Source organism: Pteropus vampyrus, unplaced genomic scaffold (assembly GCF_000151845.1).
Source record: "Pteropus vampyrus isolate Shadow unplaced genomic scaffold, Pvam_2.0 Scaffold4, whole genome shotgun sequence".
Taxonomy (NCBI): Eukaryota; Metazoa; Chordata; class Mammalia; order Chiroptera; family Pteropodidae; genus Pteropus; species Pteropus vampyrus.
In genome coordinates this window covers 13,612,238-13,619,109 of record NW_011888785.1, presented here as the reverse complement: position 1 = coordinate 13,619,109, position 6,872 = coordinate 13,612,238, and positions in this window count along the sequence as shown.

The following is a 6,872-nucleotide window of genomic DNA, read 5'->3' as shown; positions in this document are numbered from 1 at the left end:
AATGAGGTATTGTATAAATAAGTTAAATACGTGAACTAAAAGGCAGTTTATGTAAACATAATCAGAAATGAAAGAAGACACATGGCAACTAATGCCATAGAAGTAAAAAGGATTATAAGAGACTTGTTATCAATATCGATATACACAAACAAGAACCTAGGAGAAATGGATAAATTGTTAGAAAAACACAACTTATCAAGATTAAATGATAAAGAAAATAGAAAGTCTGAACAGATCTATAACTTGTATAGAAGTGGATTCAATAATCAAAAACCTCCCAACAAAGAAAATTCCAGGGCTAGGTGGCTTCACCGGTAAACTTAAACAAACATTTAAAGAAGAATTAGTCTTTATCGAACTCTCCTAAAAATTTTGGGAACATTGCCAAACTCATTTTATGAAGCCAGCATTATCCTGATACCAAAACCAAAGACACCGCAAGAAAAGAAAATTACAGGCCAATAGCCTTGATGAATATAGATGCCAAAATCCTCACCAAAATACTAGCAAACCATATCCCACTGCACATTAAAAGTATCATACACCATGATCAAATGGGATCTATCCCAAGGATGCAAGGATTGTTAAACACATAAAAATCAATTACTGTCACACACTACATTAACGAAATTAAGTATAAAACCACATCATCATCTCAATAAATGCAGAAAAAGCATTTGACAAAATTTAAGACCCTCTCATGATAAAAACACTCGATAAAATGGGAACATACTTCAACGTAACAAAGTCATATATAAAAACTCACAGCTGACATCATAATTAATAATAAAATATGTAGAGCTTTTTCTCTAAGATTAAGAAGGAGGAAAGAATGTCCATTTTTGTCACTTCTATTCAACATTGCACCAAAAGTCAAGACAATAAGGAAAAAAAACACATCAAAATTGTAAAGTCAGAGTAAAATTGTCTTTGTTTGAAGATGAAATGATCTTATATGTAGAAAATCCGAAAGATGCCACACATACACAAAAAAACTGTTAGAACAAATAAATATTCAGTAAATACGCAGAATACAAAATCAATATACAAAAATCAGTTGTGTTTCTATACACTAATAATAAGCTTTCTGAAAAGGAAATTAAGAAAACTATATTATTTATGATACGGCCCAAAAAAAATAAATAAATAAACCCTTAGGAATAAACCTAAGTAAAGCAGTAAAAATCTTTTATACTGAGAACTACAAAACATTGATGAAAGAAATTAAAGACACAAATGAAAAGACATTCTGTGTTCATTGGTTGATAGATTTAACATTGTTAAAATGTCTATACTACCCAAAGTGATCTACAGATTGATGCAATCCCTATGAGAAGCCTAATAACATTTTTTTGACAGAAATAGAAAAAAACAATTTTGCAATTCTTACAGAACCACAAATAGCAAATCAATTGTGAGAAAGAAGAGCAAAGCTGGAGTTATCACACTTCCTGATTTCAAAACATTGCAAATCAAGAGAGTACGGTACTGGCAAAAAGGCAGATATATATAGGTCGATGGAACAGAGTAAAGATTCCATAAATAAATTCATGCATATATGGTCAACTGATCTTTAACAAGGGTGGCAAAAATACATAATACAGGAAGGATAATGTTTTCAACAAATGGTTGGGGAAATTGGGACCTTATCTTACATTATACAAAAAAAGATCATTTCAAAATGGACTAAAGTCTTAAATATAAGGCCTGAAACTGTAAAACTACTAGCAGAAAACATAGGGGGAAATTTTTATGACATTGGTCTTGGCAATGATTTCATGGTTAAGATACCAAAAGGGCAAGTAACCAAAACTACAACAAACAAGTGGAAATACATCAAACTACAAAGCTTCTACACAGCAAAGGAAACAAGAAACAGAATGAACAAGCAACCTATGGAATTGGAGAAAATATTTCTCACAATATCTATATCTGGCAAGGGCTTAATTTCTAAAACATATAAGGAGCTCCTACAATAGCAAAAGAATAATAATAATAAAACCTACTAAAAACCCAATTAAGTAATGGGCAAAGGGCTGCAGTGGACATTTCTCTACAAAAGACAGACAAATGACTAAAAAGTACATGAAAAAATGTTCAGCATCACTGACTATCAGGGAAATGCAAATTGAAACCATCTAGATGCATATTATCAAAAAACAAAAGACAAGAAGTGTTAACGAGTATGCGTAGAAACTGGACCGCTTGCACATTGTTGATTGGAATGCAATGGAAAACAGTATGGAGATTCATCAAAAAATTAAAAATAGAACTATCATATGATCTATGGAACCTACTTCTGGATATTTAGCCTAAAGAATCGAAATCAGGACCTCAAAAAGAATTTAGCACTTCATATTCAATGAAGCACTATTCACAATTAAGATGTGGAAACAACCAAAATGTACATCAACAGGTGAATGGATTAAGAAAATGTGATATATAAAATGGAATACTATTGAGCCTGAAAAAAGGAAGGAAATTCTGTAATATGCAACAATAGGGATGAACCTTGAGGACATTATGCTAAGTTAAAAAAGCCAGTCATAGAAAGAAAAATACTGTATAATTTCTCTTATATGGGATATCTAAAATAATCAAATTTATGGAAAGAAAGAGTAGAATGGTGGTTTCCAGAAGCTGGGGGTGTGGGGGAGAATGGGGAGTTACTAATCAGTGGATGGGCATAAAGTTTCAGTTAATCAAGATGAATAAGCTGTAGAAATCTTCTTTATAACATTGGTCACCTATAGTCAATAATAATGTATCATACACTTTAAAATGTATTTAGAGGGTAGATTTCATGATAAGTGTTCTTACCACAATAAAATACAATAAATAAAATAAAATAAGATTTGAGGGCATGTCTTGAGGTACAGGTAAGTTACTTGGAATAATAGTTGAATCTTTTTTGAGGTTTGAGTTTTAAATTTCATTAATTAAATTATTGTCCTGGTATAGACAGCCTTTAGTCAAAGACTAATTTGGCTCTGCTGCAGAGACACTGTACTTCCAAGAAATGTATTCGATGCCCTGTTAATTAGGAAGACATTTGACTTAATGCGGTTAGAACATAAAGTGTTCCTATCTCTCTCTGAGCTCTAGGAATTGTATCTACTTCTTCCTGGTGGTTTTTTCTGAGCATTTATAGTTTCTTCATGTGCAGGTACAAATTAGTATTCAGTAAAAGACTTAAGAGGACCCACCTGCACAGCAACAGAACCTTTCCGTGACAGCTCCATTCTCTGTAGTACTATGTCCTGAATATTACAGCTTCCTTGGCCTCCGCAACATTAAATTCTGTAGCCTCTACTCTCCAACAATAGTAGGCTCTGTTTGGCATTAGCCTATGTGTGCTGCTAAGTGAACACTGTCTCCAGGCAATGAGCTGTAAGGCTTACCTTCTTTGCTTTTCTACTCTCAAGGATATAAAACAAGAATGAACACAGACTCCTGGTCATAATAAAGTGAGTTGGAAAACAATGAAATGACATATTTACAATGTTAAAAGAAAATACTGACAATACAGCTAGCAAAATTATTTTTCAAAAATGAAAACAAACTAAAAACTTTTTTAGACAAACAGAAATTGAGAAAAATGTTAAAGAAAAGTTGTAGAACAGAAGAAATATAATACTAGTTGAAAACTTGGATGTACACTAAGAAATAAAAACTATCAGAAGTGCTAAATCCAAGTACACGAAGAACAAAAATGATAGAACTATAAAGAAAAGTAGACAAATCCACAGTAAGAGTTAAAAGGTGTTGACACAACTTTCTCAGTAGTTGATAGAACAAATAAAGACAAAACCAGTAAGATATAGAAGATATGTACAACATTATAAACCAAGTTGACCTAATTAACATTTATAGAACACTCCATGGAATAACTGCAGAATACATATTTTTTTCAAGCATAAATGAAACATTCATCAAGATAGAGCATTTACTATACCATAATAAGGGTCCCTATAAATTATAGACCATGTTTTTTGACTCCAACAGAATTAAATTAGAAATCAATAATGGAAAAATACCTGGAATATCTCTCGAATATTTGTAAATTAAATAACATAGATCTAAATGAACATGGGTCCAAATAATTACAATGGAAATTAGTAAATGTAAACTAAAAGAAAATGAAAATAGAACATAAAAAAAAATGTGGGATGCAACTAAAGCAATTATTTAGAAGAAAATTTATAGCTTTCAATCCTTATATTAGGAAACAAGAAAGGCCTAAAATCTATTATCCAAGATTTTCCATTCACAAGCTGTAAAAAGAGGAGCAGTATTAAAAATATTGTTATGTATATAATTAAGAGAAATGACAGTCCAATAAAAGACTTATATAAGAAGTCTTGTATAAGAATATGAATAATTATCATAATAGCTCAAATCTGAAAACATTCCAAAAGTCCATTGATTGGCAAATGAGTAAATTATGATATATTCATACTATGGAATACCACTTGGCAATTAAAAAAAATAATGACAGTACTACCAATACACATAACAACATGGATAAATTGCAGAAATAGTACATTGAGCAAAAGAAACCAGATACAAAAGAGCACATACTGTATGATTCCAATTTTACCAAATTCCAGAAGAGACAAAATTAATGTACAGTGACAAAAAGGAGATCAATGGATGCTTTGGGGTTCAGGATAGAGTTTGACTTCAAAGAGTTCAAAATATTCTTTTAAAGTAATTGAAACATTCTGCATCTTTCTTATAGTGTGGTTACCCAGTTGTAAACATTTGTCAAAACTCATTAAACTGTACACTTAAAATATGTGTATTTTATTTTATATAAATTATGCCTACAGAGAGTTTGTTGAAGACATAGTCCAGTTACATAAAAGATGACTGGAAATAACAAACTCACAGGTGACGATATTGTAAATAAAAAATGTGATGTTGGATTTGAATACAGTGAAACATAGACTTAAAAGTAACCATCTAGTATCTACACGAAATACAAGATGATTTTTAAAATCAAAATTGAAAAGGTATCAGTAATTATAAGACAATTCAGTGAGGTAGTTGGACACAAAATTAATTTTGAATCTTGATTATTTTGCTATTTACAGTTTTAAAGTATAATGGTGAATATTTTGTTCAAAGTAACAAATATGAGCAAAAATATTTAGGAATATATTTGAAAGGAAATTAAAGGACATATATGAAAAATATTTAAAATATGTAATTCTATTGCGGAACACGAGCTATATGTAAATAAGGAAGACTGCTTTGATTGTCTGTTGCCACATAACAAACCACTCCAAAACTAAGTGGCTTAAAATATTTACTTATTTGTAGATTTGCTGAGGTTTAGATGGCCTGGGAGCAGCTTGGCTGGGCTGCTCTGCTTCTCCCTACAGTTCTGCAGGCTAGCTGGTGTGCTTCTTCTTCAAGTTGTGGCAACTAGAGTAGATCTGCTCTACATATCTCTCATCTTCCTGCTCTACATATCTCTCATCTTTCTCTGCCATTAGATAATACTTTTCTAATGGCAGAGGCAGGACCAGGACTCAAGAGATTTCAAATTCTGTTTATGTTACTTCTGCTAATATCATTGGCCAAGGCAAGTTTGCACACCCACGGCCAAAGTCAATGGACGGGAAAAAACTATACCTCCTATGGAGAAGTAGAAGGGACTGCAAAGTCCCATGGAAAGGTTGTGTTATGGTTCAAATACTTGTGTCCGCCTTCCTCAAATTCCTATGTCGAAGCCCTCACTCTCAATGTAATGGCATTGAAATTTAGGCCTTTGGAAGGTAATTAGATTTAGATGAGGTCATGAAGGTGGAGCCCCCACGATGGGATTTGTGCCATTATAAGAACAGGAAGAGACACTATAGCCTTATCTCTCCACCATATGAGGATACAGTGAAAAGGCAGCTTCCTACAAGCCCAGGTAGAGAGCCTTCGCAAAAACCAAATCTGATAGTACCTTGGTCTCCCCAGCCTCCAGAAATGTGAGAAATAAATGTTTGCTGTTTAAGCCACAGTCTCTAGCATTTTCTTATAGCAGCCCAAGTTGACTAAGACAGATTGTCATTAAAGGATTAGGTGAAGATGTAGGCCAATAATGCAAACTGGATTTTGAACAGAAAGAGTCAGTACTTGAGATGAGTTTTAAATATTTACACAAATTCTTTGACAAACTAATTCTTTAACTTCTCCTATAAAAAGGAGTATACTATTCCTCTATTTGAACCTGGAAAGCCTTTGTCAAAAAAAACCAGAATGTGCCAAGAAAGATGCTATATGACTTCTGACACTTTGTTAGCCAAGTCTGTGCTTTTAAAAAATGTCTCAATACTTTAGAATGATTGTTATTGTGATAAATAAATTTGTTACTTTGCATAATGTGTTAGTATACATGTTTTAGTTAGAGTGATTAAAATGTATCCAATAATTAACACCTCCAATTGTACTTACCTTTACATTTTAAAAATTGTTACCTAAAAAACTCATGAACAAATTCAAAAACAGAGACTTTTAGCTTTGCTTGCAGCATTCAACTTTCAAACCATATGAATCATAGTTGCTAAGAATAAAAATTAAAAAATTGTAGAAGATCAATGTTTCCTGATTATTCTACAAAGAAGTTGTGAGGGGCTGGCTAGTGACTGTGCTGTTGGTATATGACAAAGCTAAGGGTGGAGGAAGTTGAGAGGTTGCCCTGTCAGCAGAGCAAACAACACAAAGACAAGTTTACTAACTGACAGAGTCCTGAAGGTGCCGTCAGTGCAGAGCCAAAGTTGTCCTGTCCTAGACCAAAGTTCTCTGTCTTCACTGCCTTAAGAAAGAACTGCATTGCGGTCCTAAAATGCAGCCAGTCTGCTCAAACTGAAAAGCTG